Consider the following 18771-nt stretch of genomic DNA (forward strand, 5'->3'; position numbering starts at 1 on the left):
CATTCTTCTTCTCTCAGCAAATCTGTCCTTAGACAGGTATCAACTGGATGTCCTCCATTTCCCTCTTTCCTGAGCATCTTCCTTCATTTGCTTGCAACTTCTTCCTTTCTTCACATCTGGCAGTATTCCAAACTTTCTTCTTCCTCTCTCTCTCTCTCTCTCTTTTTCCCTCAACTTTTCCCTCCATGGGAAATTGTCTGTAGTAGACAATTTCTATGTAATATGTGACCAGTCCAAGATGTTTTCCTCTCCTCTCCTACCCTGCTCAGCACCTCCTCATTTCTCACTCTATCGGTCCATTTGACTTTCTCCATAACCACATTTCAAAACTTTCAAATATTTTCGTTCTTTCTGTGTGACTGTCCACGTTTCAGAACCACAAGACACCACAATCCACACAAAACATTTGGCAAACTCTTCCTAAGTTTAACTGATATGCTTCCAGCTGTCAGCAAACCTTTCACTCTACCAAAAGCCCTCTTCCCTGTGGACATTCTGCGTCTCACTTCCTCTGTACAACTTCTGCTGGAAGTTATCAAGCTTCCCAAATACGGGAATGATTGAACCTGCTCTAATACTATTCCATCTATTGATATTTTAATTGTGTCCTCTCCTTTTCGTACTTTCATCCCTTTGGTCTTGACAATGTTCAGTTTCATTCCAAATTCAAGTAGAAGACGATCAACCTGATGAGGTAAGTGTTGGAAGAGGTGTGAGACAGGGTTGTTGTATGTCACCGACACTTTTCAATATACTGTATATGCTGAAAGGTAATCAATAAGGCCTTGGAAATATCAAAACGACTTTTAGTGGGAGGAGAAAGAATAAAAACCATCAAATATGCTGATGACATGTCTGTGATAGCAGAAACGGAAGAGGAGCTCCAGGTAATGATCGAGAATATTGTAAGTGTGGGTACAGAATTTAGAATACGGAGTTATCAGAATTTAAATTATGAATATGAAAAATATTGTAACTACGTTGGCGCAAATCGAATGTGTCTTGAATGGGGATAACTGAAAGCATCAAATTTTGCAAGTGCAGTAATCAATTGTCGGCTTTTTTCTATGAATTCTCTGCACTGCTAATGCCAAACGCTTACCGTTTTCGTTTTAGGTGGAGCTTTTGTTTTAAATTTTAATGTTAGAAGACACATGATGTAACAACATGGGGTTGACCGAATTTTAAAGTGAAATTATCATCGAACATTTTGCAGCAAAACCAATATGATGCTTTTATTTCAGGGTGGTCTGACTGCAATAATTCCCACATTTTCTTCACAGTAGGATTCAGTGACAAGCACTCTCCATTGTTGTAGTGCCCTCAACTAATTGGAAAACTGCTAATGTGGTCTTCAATTAATAATATCATCTCAGACGGTATTGCACCGGCAGATCGCTGTTTTCCGCGCATATCTTCGGGTGATTTGCTGGCACTTAGCAGGTTTCTTAGTCTTCGTAATCTATCATCAGAGACAGCATAGACAGTTACCAATACGTTCAGCAGAGAGGAGCAACCAATATTTGTACCCGTGCTTTTCGGGTTTTGTCTTGTAATGTACAACCTTTGACGTTTTATTGCAATGTGACACACTTTCATCTATCCTATCCTTAGTCAACTCTTGTTCTTTTCCAACCCCGACGGTATTACGTATGGACGCCCAGGGAGTCTTTCATTTTCATGCCCTTCGTGGCCCTTGTCTTCCTTTGGCCGATACCTTCATTTTTTGAAGTGTCGGACCCCTTCCATTTTTCTTCTCTGATTTGTGTTATATAGAGGATGGTTGCCTAGTTGTACTTCCTCTTAAAACAATAATCACCACCACCACCAGTTGGAGGTTAGCTGTCGTTGTGAATACATCGTGGTCAGTTGTATAGAATAATAAATTGAATAATGGAAAAGAAGATTTGATTAGGATTCGTGCAAAAGAAAGAGTTGAAAGGAGAAAAGCGAATCATGAAGGAATGAAAGAAATGGAACGAAAAGAGGGCAATAGGCGTTACTGTGAGAAATTGAAACAACGAAAACAATTCACAATAAGTAACTACTTTGAAGTATATGTGCTTGGTTTTGTTATTTAGCTGTTCTTTCTTAAGGGCATTTTAATTTTACCACTTCCTTTACGACCTTGAAGTGTAAGGCAAATTGGTGGAGAAAATATAAAAATAATATTTTTATTTTTACCTTGAGGACGCGGAGTACTATTGTGGTGTTGTATCGCTCACAAAACAACAGTAAAAATTAAATTCGGTCGACATATATAAAACATACAGCAAATACTTTTATCGGTACAAATTATGGCATGACGTATCGCTGCATTCTACAACACTAAAATCTTCAGTAACAACTTCTGTACAGTACGAAAATAATAGAACACACACAAATACTATGCAATTTACAACCAACTCTCACTCAACACAAGGCAAGTACGCACTGATTTAAACTCTAAAACACACACGCAAGAAATAGATACTGTAGATGACTTCATTACAGAAGTGAGCTGCCGGCGGTTCACAGAGTGAGGGACTGCATGAGGCTTGTACCAGAGCAAAACAGAAGAAGGCGAATGAAGGAAGGTAACGAAGCGATAGCTGTTCCTACCGTTGTGTTTCCTCGCTACGAATTTATTCATGGAAAATAAAATGTTATGTAGTTATTTTAATAATTCAGGGAAAAACGCCTCAACCTTTTTATTTGTCCTTCATAATACATTACAAAGTACAGTATAAATATCCCTTAAACAAGTGCTCACTCCTTGTGGGTCCATAAGAGCAGTTCTGTTTCCTAACGTGGAATGAGCTATAGCAATACGGCATACCTCTCAGAGACTTTTTTGACTTCTGGCGATCGTTATTTATAACGTCGATTATGAATGTCAGAAGAACACAAAATTATGGCAGTTGAGGATTTCACGTCCGAAGTTACAAATCATGTCAGTGTTTTCCATGGTCCAGGAGCATGTGATAGTCCCGAGGTTTCACCGAAGACTGCGTTCAGCATTATCGATAGCAGCGAAGCTCACAGTGGAATGAAGTGGTGTTGCAGTTCCAAATTGAACGCCGGGACCATCACATGATCGTGGACCGAGGCCTACAAGCCCGGAAAACACTGACACAAAATTATGGAATTGTTATCAGATCCCTTTCCTGGTATCTCTGTGAATGGTATAAGAAGAATTTTATCTTGCCCCATTGGGTGATTAAGTATGGGGGAATGTTTTCGCTGTGTCGCTACAGACATAATTCACATGAATTCCAATGACTAAGGAAATTCCTTTCTTTGTACAAATGTGATATCCCATCGTAGACAATGGGGGTCCGGAGTGTGAAGCATTCACTTTGCCATGATCACATCCTACTAAGGTCATGAATCCCTCCGTTTGAAAACTAACTCACTACGCCTCTTTGCATCAATAACACGACAGATAATAAGATGCATGTTACCACACCGTGACAGGAGGTAAATTTATGTCTCACTGAATCTCACCACAAACGTCCACTATATATCCTTCAGATGACGCTCCTAAGTTTACGACAGTATATCTTTAGTTTCTTAATATACTGAGGTCGTAGGTCGTGTACATGACCTTAAGGCTGTATTTCATCCACACTTTCCCCCTATGGGTGGGGGCGGCAGAATAACACTCACGGTATCCCCTGCCTGTCGTAAGAAGTGACTAAAAGCGGCCTCAGAGGCTTTGGAGCGTGGGTTGGCGACCACGGGGCCCTCAGCTGAGTCATGGCATTGCTTCCACTTACTTGTGCCAGGCTCTTCACTTTCATCAATCCTATCCGACCTACCTTGATCAACTCTTGTTCTTTTCCGGTCCTGACAGTATTACGTATGGAGGCCTAGGGAGTCTCATTTTCATGCCCTTCGTGTCTCTTGTCTTCCTTTGGCCGATACCTTTATTTTTCGAAGTGTCGGACCCCTTCCATTTCTTCTCTCTGATTAGTGTTATATAGAGGATGGTTGCCTAGTTGTGCTTTCTCTTAAAACAATAATCACCACCACCACCACTATTTCGTCCACAAACGTTGCTGACTGAGCAGCACTGAACCCTCTCCGCCATCGCCTGTTATGATGATGGGTTTCCTTGTGCAGGAGGGAAATTGATTCTTTTGATGGGATTACGGTACGTTTCGGAGTTCATATTCAAGATTATTATTATTATTATTATTATTATTATTATTATTATTATTATTATTATTATTATTATTATTATATTATTATTATTAGTCTATTAACATTACTATTGATATACATTAGCGAATAAGCCCATTACGACTACGCAAAGTACTAGGGGCGTGCATTTGCATTCCTTTGTGCCCACATTTCTGTCATTCTTTTATTGTGGGCTTCCTTTCTGTTTTCAGTCCAGGTTGTTCCAGTCTTCTTCTTTGGTCTTTCCTCTTCGTCACCTTTCCATTGAATTTTGCATCTGAATTACCCGGTTTAGGATATCATCTGGTGTGATTTCAGCCTGTTTCAGAACGGTTTTGATTTCTTTAAATCATTTCATAATGTCTGTTTTGGCTTTATTCTTCATTTTCGTAAAATTCGACCCATTTGCTTTGCAAGTTTCTGGGTCCATTCTTTTAATATGTCTATAAAATATTAACATGCCTTTCCTAATGTCACTGCGAATATTTGTGTACTGTTTGATTTTTTGTTTTCCTCTGAGTTGGTATCGTCGTCTACAAGTTCTGGGGCTAGAAGGTTTCTTATACTTTTGGGTTCGTTTTTCTTAATATTTTCAATGTCAGTTTTCGAAATTAGTATTCTTGATCCATAAAGACATTCTAGTTTAATGACTGTATTGTAATGTCTTATTTTTGTGAACTTGGAGATACAATTTTTTATTATTAATTTTATTTTTATTTCTTTATTTCTTAATCTGTTTACCCTCCAGATGCTGGTTTCTCCCTCGCACTCAGCGAGGGATTTCACCCCTACCGCATCAAGGGCAGTGTCCTAGAGCGTGAGACTTTGGGTCGGAGTGATACAACTGAGGAGGAGGACCATTACCACGTCAAGGTTCCCTCACCTGATATGCCAAAGAGGGGCCTTGTGCGAGAATGGGAAGATTGGAAGGAGGGGGGAAGGGAGCGGCCGTCGCTTTAAGTTAAGTACCATCCCAGCATTTGCCTGGAGGAGAAGTGGAAACGCACTTAAAACCACTTCCAGGCTGGCTGAGGAAGGATAGAACACCCCCCTTCTACTCAGTTGACCTCGTATTCCAGCCTTTGTATCACTCTTCAAATTTCGTGGCAAAAGCGGGAATCGAACCCCGGCCTCAGGGGGTGGCACCTAACCATGCAAACCACTACACCACAGAGGCGGACTATTATTATTCATACACTTCTCCACAGGAAATATGGGTAGTAACGGGGCACGGGATGCACCAAGTGGCTTACAATAATTAAAGTATTTACACATTATAATACAAATATTGATATAGAGCTATGTACAAAACTCTAGATCACGGGATCTTCATTCTTGCGAGAGGAACGACCGCACAATGTTGCATGTTGACAGGAGGACAGAATGTTGCATAATTCTGTAGATGTTCGATGGAAGACCCAGTTCTTGCAGACTCTTGTGAAGTGTGTGTGGAATGAGGCCGTTGACTGACACAATCACAGGAACTATCCGTAGCAGTTTCATCTTCCAGATCCTCTTGATCTCTTCATGTTACTTGTTGTCGGTGTTGGTGTCACTGGTCTCTTACGGTTGACTGTTTTGTCTGTCACTACAGCAGTGTCCCAACAAAGCTTAATCGACTCGTTCTCCAGGAGTGGTGTTGGATGGTACTTGTAATAAGGGATACGCTTCTGAGTTAATTGGTTTTCCTGAGCAAGTGCCTGGTGTATGATTCCAGAGACATGATTGTGCCGTCTCGTGTATTCTACGGAGGCAAGTACTGGGCAGCCCGCAGTGATATGTCTCGAGATGAACGGAGCATCGTCTGCATTTGTAGGAGAGTACGCTGGTGTCTTTGATGATGTACTTTTTGTATTTGTTTGTAGCTATTACTTGGTCTTGTATAGCAACTGCAAATCCCTCTGTCTCCCCAAATAAGCGCCCATTTTGTTACCACATGCACGACGCATTCTTGTCTATGCTCTGTTGGTTTAGATTGCTGTAGATTTTTCCGTGGAGGGTCTTCTCTCGCCAGGTCCTTTCTTTCTCCTGGAGGGGTACTTGGTGATTTGTATGAGGTTCAGAGGCATTATATGGATACAGAACAGTGTACTTGTCAGTAAGTACTACAGCTTTATGGAGAAGGCTGTTTTCGTGATTTTTATGGAAGTATCTCCTTAGGTTCTTTATCTGATTCAGGAGCATGACTTGAAGATTCAGTACTCCTCGGCGTCCCGATTTTCGTGCAAGAGTGACCCTTTCCATGCATGAATTTGGATGGTGTAATCTATAGGTGGTGAGCAAAGTTCTCGTTTTTCTTTGTATGCTGTCTATTTCTGTAAAAGACCATTTCAGAATTCCGAATGAATAAACAAGAGTTGGAATAGCGTACGTGTTTATTGCTTTAATTTTGTTCTTGGCAAAATCTGATGTAACCTCGATGTACAGTATATTTGTCAATTGATTTTCTTGTGCTCCAGAGTTGCATTCTGTGGAAATACAAGGTACTTGTATGTCTCTGTTTGTGTCATTCCCTCAATTAAAGATCCGGTATGGAGCTCATATGGTTGGGAGTTTGTGTACCGACCACGTTCAATTGTTAGCAGCTTACACTTCTTTACTCCCAACGTCATTCCCACATCAGATGAGTAAGAGTCTGTTATATTCATCAGGGCGTTCATTTGTGTTTCGTAGTGGGCATACACTTTCAGATCGTCCATATAAAACAAATGAGATATTCTGTGTTTCCTATTGTTATATTTAATGTCAAATCCAAAACCAGTAGCTTTTAGTAGATTGGATAGGGGATTCATTGCAAGGCAAAACCACAGAGGACTTAATGAATCTCCTTGAAATATACCACGTTCAATTTTAATTGTGTCGGACATGATACATTTATTTTCTCTCTTAGTGCAGAGCATTGTCTTCCAATTGTTCGTACTAACCTCAAGAAATTAATCATGGCAGGATTGATCTTGTACAAATGAAGTACTTCTTTTAACCATGAGTGGGGAACTGAGTCAAATGCTTTCTGATAATCTATATACGCTGTGTACAGGTTCCTTTGTGAGTGCATTGCCTGTTGTGTTACAATGGAGTCTATGATTATCTGTTCTTTTTTTAAATTCTTATTATTATTATTATTATTATTATTATTATTATTATTATTATTATTATTATTATTATTATTATTATTATTATTGGAGTTAGCTCTATGTCGCAGTCATATATTAGTCTTTCGGTGACGGTAGGTTAGGAGAGGGCTAGGAGTGGGAAAGAAGCGGCCGTGGCCTTAATTAAGGTACAGTCCCAGCAATTGCCTGGTGTGAAAATGGGAAACCAAGGGAAACCATCTTCAGTGCTGCCGACAGTGGGGTTCGAACCCACTACCTCCCGAATGCAAGCTCACAGCTACGTGACTCAGTCCACCAGCCTCTCACTTGGTTATTTAATATTTGAAGTGGCACTTACGCAGCACAGTTTTCTCTACAGGAGATCTCGGAAATGCCCTCCTGCGGCTGCAGACATGACTGCACACGATTCTGCACTTTGTTTAACACGTTTTGGCGTGTGATATTGGATCCACTTCTCTTGAATCTCACTCACATTGAGTTGGGCCACGAAATTTTTCAGAAGTTCGGTGCGATAACGTTCATTCGGTAGTGTCTTGAAAGAGAATTGTCCCAATAACACGCTGCCGACTTAAGGAACACCATACCTTGATTTTTTGATCGTGCAGAGGAGAGGTGCTCTGCTGGGCGCCTGTTGAGGCTTGCTCAGTGTGGCCGGGCTCACTTGTCTGTAATGCGGGCAGCGCACGTCACAGTCAAGCGAGAGAACGAACACACTCGCCACGGGACAGGAGTAGTGACTACGAAGCTCTCCTCACACCATTCAACGAACTCTTGGTTGGAATACAGAATTAAAATAATACACTATCATGATAAGAAAAACTGACCTTTTTTAAAATATTCGGGGTTGATTTACACTGCGCTCGATATAAACAGATATGATTTTACTGTCGTATATTTACACATTCAGAGAAAACTGACAAGTCACCAGTTTGTTGTTACAATGTACAAATGTACAGGGTTGAAGTATGCAAGGTACGATTTACAATTTCTTGGATGTGAATGACAGAATTTCCACTAAGGACAGTAAAGTTCCTCCTATTCAATCGCTAAAACGTAATATAGGCCTACTTTGTTTTGTAAATTAAAGGAGTGTTAGCTGGTACAAATACAAGTATTGTGAACATAGAAACCATAGGTCTCCGGTGATTAGTTTCGGCTGCTTACCTCCCAGACGCTCAAACCTGAACGATCCATACTGGTTTTACAGAGGCGCTGTCCGCGTCTCTTTCCGTCTGTTCGTCCCCACTCCTGCACGTCGTATCCGAGAGGCGCCAAGAATTTCTCAAGGAATACGCGAATCATTGCTGAGTCGATGTGAATTGTGCCGCCTCTGCTCTGAGGTACTGTGTGCTTGTCTCTTTTCAATGCGTGTAGCTAAAATGTAGACCAACAGCAAACACAGTGTGTCACGTTTTTTCTTGAGCACCTGCGAGGTACGCAGCCGATACTAAGCAGCACAGACCTGTATATGTACCGTCTAAAACTCCTTTAATTCACGAAACAAAGTGTTTCTGTACCCTGTATTTACATACTTCAACAAGTTTAATGCATGATTTTGCACAGTGCTGTAATGTTATGTGACTTTCCCTGTTCATTGAGCTTATGGAATAAGTATTTACAACTTATCACCAGACGTGCTCTTATAGTAAGTAGCCTCTAAATAGTGAGTGAGTTCCACCACTAGTGAAGAGACCGATATTTACTATTCAAGTACAACAACACTGTACATGCAATAGCAAGCAGATAATAGTAAGTCTTCAGATAAATAATTCAACTTAAGTTATTCCTGGCAAACGTCCGCTATACTCTGTATTAGCAATGTTTATAAAGTATATCCTTCTTAGAATATGATAGCGAAAATTGTAATTTATTTCCCAGAGTGCAAAATTATTTTCAGGTACCGCCGGGCCGAGTGGCTCAGATGGTTGAGGCATTGGCTCAGTCCGGTGATATTAGAAGGTCCTCAAATCCGTCAGCCTTATGTGGGTAGATTTACTGGCACGTAAATTAACCCCCGTTGGACTAAATTCCGGCACCTCGGCGTCTACGAAAACTGTTGCTGTAGTTAGTGGGACTTACAATAACATTATAATTTTGAGGTACTGGTAAACTCCTTGTTGTATGCGGTGAATAAACATAAATAGAACAAAAATACCGTAACTAATTTCTTGCAACGTAAGTTATATTAGAACGACCTTGATTCCCGTTCACTGGAAATAAAAACATAACACTTTTCCTTTAACACTCACATGAACGTTCACCGGCATTGACCTTCAAGACCTGTGACGTAAGCAGAAGGTCTCTGTTGCTGAAGAGCACACAGTGATCGCTCGTCCGGCCACTTAAGGCCTCGGCAGAAAACATACACGCTAGACGACAAACAGTGTTTCGTAATATCGCATCGCTTCTCTCAAACATACACCAGTCTGCGATGGCGACCTCATCCAGGACGTAACGATCAGTTGATTTTCGCGTCTGTTGCCCGTGCAGTGTATTGCGTTTATTTTTGACAGAGGAGGACTGATTGAAGAGGTGAAAATTTCCCATTCTTATATGACCGAGGACATGTTGAATTAAAAACGCCGACAAAAAGATAGAAAAGTGGAGGGAGATAGGAACCAAGCCGGTGATCCTCGACATATTCTGAGATATTCATCTAACTGCTCTCGTTGCAAATTTATTTCGTGAACTCACTTCCACTTCTTGGTCCTTCTCATGAGAACAAATAAGGCCAACATTTCCTCTTCATCAGAAGAAGCCAGGTTGAATGGCACAGACGGTTAAATGTACTCCTTCAAGACAAAATTCCGGCACCTCGGCGTCTCCGGAAACTTTCAAAATTAGTTAGTGGGACGTAAAAGCAATAACATTATCTCAAAAGAACACCACATATTTGCATATGTATCTCTTCCTCTGACAAAAAGGAAGTGGCCTTTCTAGCTGCCCTCACACCCTACCGTGCCGCAATGTGTGTGGCATATCCATATAACAGCCAGCAATCTCCCCCCCCCCCTCCGGGACTTTGTGGAGAAAACATATTTATATTCCATTTTATCCGGCTGAAAGTAGGATTTCTTTTAGGAATTATTCAGAAAAGCAGCCCGTACGAGCCTTGTCAGATAATTACTTTTTAAATAACAAATTTAGAAAACATAACAGACACCATAATAGAAAGGAGATTGATTTTTTGGACATATTTACAGAATGGATGATTCCAGATTAACAAAAAGGATGTTCAAGTACCTTTGGGACAAACAGGCAACAACTAGCTGGATTCAAGAAGTAAAGAAAGATTTGAGAAGAAATAATATAAGAGAAGAAGAAACTATGGAGAGAGAGATTTTTAGAAAGAGGGTAGTAAGTATGGAAGGATTTCAGGGAAGATTGAACAAGAAACCTGGTACGAAGTGGTCCGAGGACAGAAAGAAACAGCATAGTGAAAGGATGAAAGAATATTGGAAGGAACGGAAGAGAAAACAACAAAATATGAAGAACTAAAATGAAATTGGCATGTGGCCCTTAGCAGGCCTCATCGGAAATAAGAAGAATAAGAACATTATTCGCGGAAATAAGCACAAAATGTCGTTCCTTGCGATTAAGAGATGTGTATAGCGCCACATCAAGTTCTGAAAACTTTGGATGTGCGTGAGAAAGGGTAGTGGGGGTATATTCTTTTGGCCAAGGTCACGGACACTGACGTACACTTCTCCCACATTCGTCAGTCTGGCTGTCTCTTTAGTGTCAGTTAGATTCTTAGTGAGCAGTCAAATACTAAACAATTTTAGTTGTATAAGCACACCGTATTCATTGTAATACGTGTGTAATATTGTTCCTTTGGTGAAAGTTTTATTGTATAATACTGAATGAAATGCAATCAGCTTGCAGTTGCGATCAACAGTATTCTGTAAGAACGAAGTCAGCTCCCGGGCTGTATTCAGACCAACATTGCCTTACGGGAGCGTGTGCTGGGTAGACTCAGGATATCTTATTCATGAGTTAGAAGAAAGAGACATGAAACTAGTGCGGATGATTGCTGGTACAAACGGGCGGGAGGGTACTCGGAATGAGGAGATAAAGGCTAAGTTAGGAATGAAGTCGATGTATCAAGCTGTGCGCATAAACCGGCTTCGGTGGTGGGGTCATGTGAGGCGAATGGAGGAGGATAGGTTACCTAGGAGAATAATGGAGGGTAAGAGAAGTATAGGGAGACGAAGACGACGATGGCTAGACTCAGTTTATTATTATAATCATATACAGTCGTATCAGCACACACAATGTTATTTCAAAACCGGTTTTCGGACTCTAACGTCCGCCATTAGGCGCTGCCTGGCGTGCTCGGTTCGACCGGAAGGACTGGGTTCGAATCCCCATCAGGAACTGGTCAAATTTAAGAAACGAGATTTCCACTTACGGAGGTGCACATGGCCCTGAGGTTCACTCAGCCTACGCCAAAAACGAGTACCAGGTTAATTCCTGGGGGCAAAGGTGGCCGGGCGTAGAGCTAACCACTCTACCCCATCAAGTGCCGAGGTTACGAATGGTGGAAGCCTTTACCTCCCACTCCTTCAAGGGCCTTCATGGCCTGTACGGTGATGTCCATCATTAGTGTTGAAATTATCTTAAAACATTTGATGTCACATGAATGTGTAGTTACAATTAGTTTAAATAAGTTTTAAACAGTTAAAATGGAGCTCTGTTGAGATCGGCTGTAAAATAAGAAAAAGAAAAAATCAAGTGTAAAAGTATGCACACAATAATATAAAACTTAATGATGATGTAGTAAAAAATATATACGACACACCATAGGAGTTTTATATGTATGAATTGAATAAAAATTCTCAAAAAGAATAGTTTTACCGCACTAAAGTTGGTAAACTGTCAGCCTTCACGTCTGTCGAATTTCACTCAGAGAGCGCACAATTTGGTAGCTTTTGTTTCAGTTTTAATGTATACACACCCCTCTTCGCTGCCATATCCCCACCACAAATCCGGGTACTTTTTGTTTTCTGTATATTTTTTGGCCTCTCCCCCGCCCCCTTCCTAGTCGTCGCTACTGGCCATTGCTCCAGACGCGAGTGTTGTGTCTCACCATGTCATTCCTAAAGCGTCTGTACATTGCACTGAACAGAACACTGATGTTACGATCACCCTGATCCAGGAATATCTATTAGTGATGGGACAATCGAATACAAAGTAATCGCTTATTCGATTATTTAATTTTATTTCATTCGTCGATTATATTTCACATTCGATTATTTTCCGATTATTCATTCGAATGAATGAGGCAACTGAATAGTGAATGCTTTCGAAATAATCGAACTGAAAAAAAAATAATGAAATGGCGTATGGCTTTTAGCGCCAGGAGTTCCGAGGACAAGTTCGGCTCGCCAGGTGCAGGTCTTTTGATTTGACGCCCGTAGGCGACCTGTGCGTCGTCATGAAGATGGAATGATGATGAAGACAACACATACACTCAGCCTCCGTGCCAGCGAAATTAACCAATGATGGTTAAAATTCGAGACCTTGCCGGGAATCGAACCCGGGACCCCTGTGAAAAAGGTTAGCCAGCTAACCATTTAGCCATGGAGGCGGACATCGAATAAAACGTGATGTTATTAAGACAGTTAATTCACTCATTTAGTTTCAACGTTTGGAGGTACGTTTGGAAAAATGTGTAATTCTATTTTTCATAAGAGCTCGTCTGTTCGCTTATTTCAGTCTTATCCATGGTTCATGACACATCCGAATATTCTATGCGATACAACTGAATGATATTTGAAACTCTTCTTCTTCTTCTTTTTCTTCTTCTTTATCTGTTTACTCAGCGAGGGATCCCACCTCTACCGCCTCACGGGAAGTGTCCTGGAGCTTCAGACACTGAGTCGCGGATACAACTGGGGAGGATGACCAGTTCCTCGCCCAGGCGGCCTCACCTGCTATGCTGAACAGGGGCCTTGTGGGGGGGATGGGAAGATTGGAAGGGATAGACAAGGAAGAGGGAAGGAAGCGGCCGTGGCCTTAAGTTAGCTACCATCCCGGCATTTGCATGGAGGAGAAATGGGAAACCACGGAAAACCACTTCCAGGATGGCTGAGATGGGAATCGAACCCACCTCTGCTCAGTTGACTTGCCGAGGCTGAGTGGACCCCGTTCCAGCCCTCGTACCACTTTTCAAACTTCGTGGCAGAGCCGCGAATCGAACCCGGGCCTTCGGAGGTGCCAGCTGATCACACTAACCACTACACCACAGAGGCGGACTATTTGAAACTTATTCTGTTATTTTATTTATTTATTTAAATAATCGGATGGAGATTATTCGATTTTCCCATCATTAATTCCACCTGGAGTGCAGATACGCTGTACAAGCTCGCAGTTAGTTGTATCCCCGGCGTCAGAACGCGAAAACCGGGCGATCCCTCCAAATATGAGATGGCAGGGCACCTTGGTGCTAGCATCTCTGAAACGGCGCAGCTTGTTGCATATTCTCATGTCGTATCGAAAGTGGTGCAACGGTGGGAAAAACCTGTGTGTCGAAAGGGGCTCAAAAGGCCAGCAAAGGCCGTCGCGTATTGTTCGGAGCGACTGACCTTGGGGCTGCGAAGTGCAAGACCCAGACGCACCCCCAGCGCACAATCAATCAATCAATCAATCAATCAATCAATCAATCAATCAATCAATCAATCAATCAATCAATCAATCAATCAATCAATCAATCAATCAATCAATCAATCAATCAATCAATCTCCAGTTAAGGTAGTCGCCCAGGTGCTAGATTCCCTATCAATTTTTTACCTATCTTTTCCTTAAATGTTTTCAACGAACTTGGAAACTTATCGAACATTTCCCTCGATGATTCATTCCTGTCTCTTACTCCTCTTCCTATAAATGAGCATTTGCCCCAATCTGTCTTCCTGAATTCCAACTTTATCTTCATATTATGATCTTTCCTACTTTTTAAAGCTCTACTCAAGCTTATTCTTCTACTTATGTCATTCCACGCCAACTCACCACTGACAGCTCGAAACATACCGCATAGCCGAGCATCTCGTCTCCTTACTCCCAAGTCTTCCCAGCCCTTTGTCGGAAATCTCCCAGAACAAATCGTGCTGCTTTCCTTTGAATTTTTCTAGTTCTCGGATCAAGTAGTCCTGGTGACTGTCCCATACACTGGAGCCATACTCTAACTGCGGCCTTATACTCCCCCTAAATACTCTCATAGCTATGTGAAGAGATCTGTAAACTTTCCTAACAACCTCGTTAATATGGTCACCCCAATGACACTGGGCTGTGAATGATTGGAAAAAGGTCACCTAGTCCGATGAATCAACACTCCTGGTTGAACACATCGACAGCCAAGCGCGTGTACACTGGTTACCATCAGAGGCTATAACAATTGGTTGCATTGTTGGGTGCAGACAGGGCGTTGGAGGAGGTGCGATGGTCTGGACGAATTTTCATGGCACATCCTGGAACCTCTTTAATGCATTCATTGAAGAAGCCTTAAAGAAGTTTAAAGAATATAGAATCGGGGTTAAAATAAATGGGTGCCATATCCAATGCACCCGATTCGCTGATAACATTGCAATTGTAGCAGAATCCGAGAAGGAATTTTCCAAGATGCTGAATGTATTATCATCAGCATTGTAAGATTCACGCTTAAATGTTCATGTTAAGAAGCTCAACGAATGAGTTGTGAGTAAACATCCTGAACGAATTCACACCGACATCAAGCTTACCAACAAGGTGGTGGAACAAATCACCAGTCTAATCACCAATAACAACAGGTGCAGCAAAGAGATCAGAAAGCGCTTGCCAAACAGGCGTTTAGTAATAAGAGACATCTTTTGATCATTGCAAATTTATATTTTGGAAATAGAAAGTTATTTGTCATGCCATTTGTATGGAGTGTGCTATTATATGGATGTGAATATTGGACATCAGAGATCAGGATTGGAAACGACCTTAGGGGTTTGAGATGTGGGTCTGGAGACTAATGCTACGGATAGAATGGATTGAAAAGAGACCAAACAAAGGCTCAAAAACTGGGGATGGCACAGGAGGAGGGATCAACGGGGAAGACCTGAGAGATCAATCCAGATGAGCCTGGGCAAAAACACTACGGTCTTTCAAGCGGAAGTGATAGCTATCACATGTCTTGAAGAAAATCTGAAAATGAACTATAGGAATAAGAACATTTTCATTTTTACGGACAGCCAAGCGGCCATTAAGGCACTAGAAGGAGTCCGGATAATATCCAGAATTCTCTGGTATTGCCATTCACTTCTCCTGAAGCTCTCAAAGTACAACATTGTCAAAACAATGTGGGTACCAGGGCATGCAGGTATAGAAGGAAATGAAAAGCCAAATAAACTGGCCAGGAAAGGAGCAGAAACACATTTTGTAGGCCCAGGACCTGTATGCGGGATCTCCTATGGACAAGCTCGACACTACATAGGAAAACGGGTACAAAAGAGGCAAATGGAGAACTGGGAAAGTACTCCAGGATGCAGGCTTGCAAAGGAACTGATAAAAGGACCAAACAAGTAGCATACTGAAGAACTGTTGAAACTCAGCAGATAAAATATAAGATGGGTAGTAGGACTGTTGACAGGACACTGCCATCTGAAAAGACAGCTACATAGAATTGGAGTAATAAGAGACAACATATGTAGGAAATGCAATGAAACAGAGGAATCAGCTGAACACACATTTTTCGAATGTGAGGCGTGGGTAGAATCAGACTCTCCACTCTAGGACTATCAGGTGAAGAGAGAGAAAAAATACAAGAAGACCCAATAAGAACAACCTGCAGCTTTGTGAAGGGAGTAGATATATCTACTGTAGATGGGAATGAAGGAAAAACATGGTAGCAAAAGATCTTAGAGGTCGACGCTGATTAGGAACTAATATTTAGAGGGCCCATGAAGAAAAGAAGAAGAAGAAGAAGTTGGTCTGAAAACAGACCGATGTAAAGATAGTTTCGTCTGGGAGCTGACTTCCTTCTTACAGAATACTGCTGATCGCAACTGCGAGCTCACTGCATTAGCTTTACGACACCTTGATTCCATCTCACTATATTACCATCCAGGGAGAACACACAACCTAAATGCTTGAAATTATCGACCTGTTCTAGCTTTGTATCACCAATCTGACATTCAATTCTGTTGAATTTCTTACCTACTGACATCAATTGAGTCTTCGAAAGGCTAATTTTCATACCATACTCATTGCACCTATTTTCAAGTTCCAAGGTATTAGACTGCAGGCTTTCGGCACAATCTGCCATTAAGACCAAGTCGTCAGCATAGGCCAAACTGCTTACTACATTTCCACCTAAGTGAATCCTTCCCTGCCATTTTATATCTTTTAGCAGATGATCCATGTAAACTACGAACAGCAAAGGTGAAAGATTACACCCTTGTCTAACCCCTGTAAGTACCGTGAACCAAGAACTCATTCCACCATCAATTCTCACTGAAGCCCAATTGTCAACATAAATGCCTTTGATTGATTTTAATAATCTACCTTTAATTCCATAGTCCCCCAGTATAGGGAACATCTTTTTCCTTGGTACCCTGTCATTTGCTTTCTCTAGATCTACGAAACATAAACACAACTGCCTATTCCTCTCGTAGCATTTTTCAATTACCTGGAGCATACTGAAAATCTGATCCTGACAGCCTCTCTGTGGTCTGAAACCACACTGGTTTTCATCCAACTTCCTCTCAACGACTGATCGCACCCTCCCTTTTAAGATTCCAGTGAATACTTTGCCTGGTAAACTAATCAATGAGGTACCTCGATAGTTGTTGCAATCCTTCCTGTTCCCTTGCTTATAGATAGGTGCAATTACTGCTTTTGTCCAATCTGAAGGTACCTTACCAACAACACTCCACGTTAATTTTACTATTATATGAAGCCATTTCATCCCTGCCTTCCTACTATACTTCACCATTTCAGGTCTAATTTCATCTATTCCTGCTGCCTTATGACAATGGAGTATTTTTACCATCCTTTCCACTTCTTCAAGCATACTGTAATTTCACCTACATCATTTTCCTCCTCCCCATGAGCTTGTCTGTTTGCAACACCACCAGGATGATTTCCTTTTACACTGAGAAGATGTTCAAAATATTCCATCCACCTCTCCAGTGATGTATCTGATTGTCGAAACTTGAGCAGTAATCAGATACTGGATAAGTTAAACCTTCGCCCGTTATCTAGTCGCAGGAAAGTAGCCGACCTTGGATTCCTATACAACGCTGTTAACGGTTTATTTCGTTCTCCCGAACCTGCATCCTTCTTTTCCTTACATGTTCCAACTCGCAAAACCAGGACTAATCCGTCCCTTCATATTCCGTATTCCCGCCTCTCTCTCGTTCAAAGAAGTTTATTTATCCGCATACCAACCCTCCTTTACTCTTTATCTTCTGACAGGAACTTGGACGTTTTTTCTTTGTATGCCTCCTTTAATCGATTCTTCCTTAACTTAACCTAGTTCATTCTTCATATTCCTTTTTTCTCTTCTCATTGCTTTTCTTGCTTCTCTTTTGTACATAATATTTTTTTTTACTGTACTATACCGTTACTTAAGTGTTATATCTGTATTTATCTTACTGTGCCTAGCTATAAGTTCTTCTCTTCGTCATCATCATCATCATCTGTTTACCCTCCAGGTTCGGTTTTTCCCTCGGACTCAGCGAGGGATCCCACCTCTAAGCCTCAAGGGCAGTGTCCTGGAGCTTCAGACTCTTGGTCGGGGATACAACTGGGGAGTATGACCAGTACCTCGCCCAGGCGGCCTCACCTGCTATGCTGAACAAGGGCCTTGTGGAGGGATGGGAAGATTGGAAGGGACAGGCAAGGAAGAGGGAAGGAAGCGGCCGTGGCCTTAAGTTAGGTACCATCCCGGCATTCGCCTGGAGGAGAAGTGGGAAACCACGGAAAACCACTTCCAGGATGGCTGAGGTGGGAATCGAACCCACCTCTACTCAGTTGACTTCCCGAGGCTGAGTGGACCCCGTTCCAGCCCTCATACCACGTTTCAAATTTCGTGGCAGAACCGGGAATCGAACCCGGGCCTCCGGGGGTGGCAGCTAATCACGCTAACCACTACACCACAGAGGCGGACCTTCTCTTCGTTTTACGTTCAATCTTCAATTTTCCTCGTTGTTTCTTTTGCCTTTATATTTTGTTCTTAATTGTTGCGTCTCTACAGTTATTTTGTTATTTTGTTAGTTTTTAATTTTTTCCTCTATTTTTATCATTAGATGTTATGTCCGACTCGTTGGCTGAACGGTCAGCGTACTGGCTGTCGGTTCAGAGGGTCCCGGGTTCGATTCCCGGCCGGGTCGGAGATTTTAACCTTAATTGGTTAATTCCTACGGCACGAGGGCTGGGTGTATGTGTTGTCTTCATCATTATTTCATCCGCCTACGGGCGTCAAATAGAAAGACCTGCACCTGGCGAGCCGAACCCGTCCTGGGATATCCCG

The sequence above is a fragment of the Anabrus simplex genome, chromosome 8, assembly GCF_040414725.1.
Source record: "Anabrus simplex isolate iqAnaSimp1 chromosome 8, ASM4041472v1, whole genome shotgun sequence".
NCBI classification, from domain to species: Eukaryota; Metazoa; Arthropoda; class Insecta; order Orthoptera; family Tettigoniidae; genus Anabrus; species Anabrus simplex.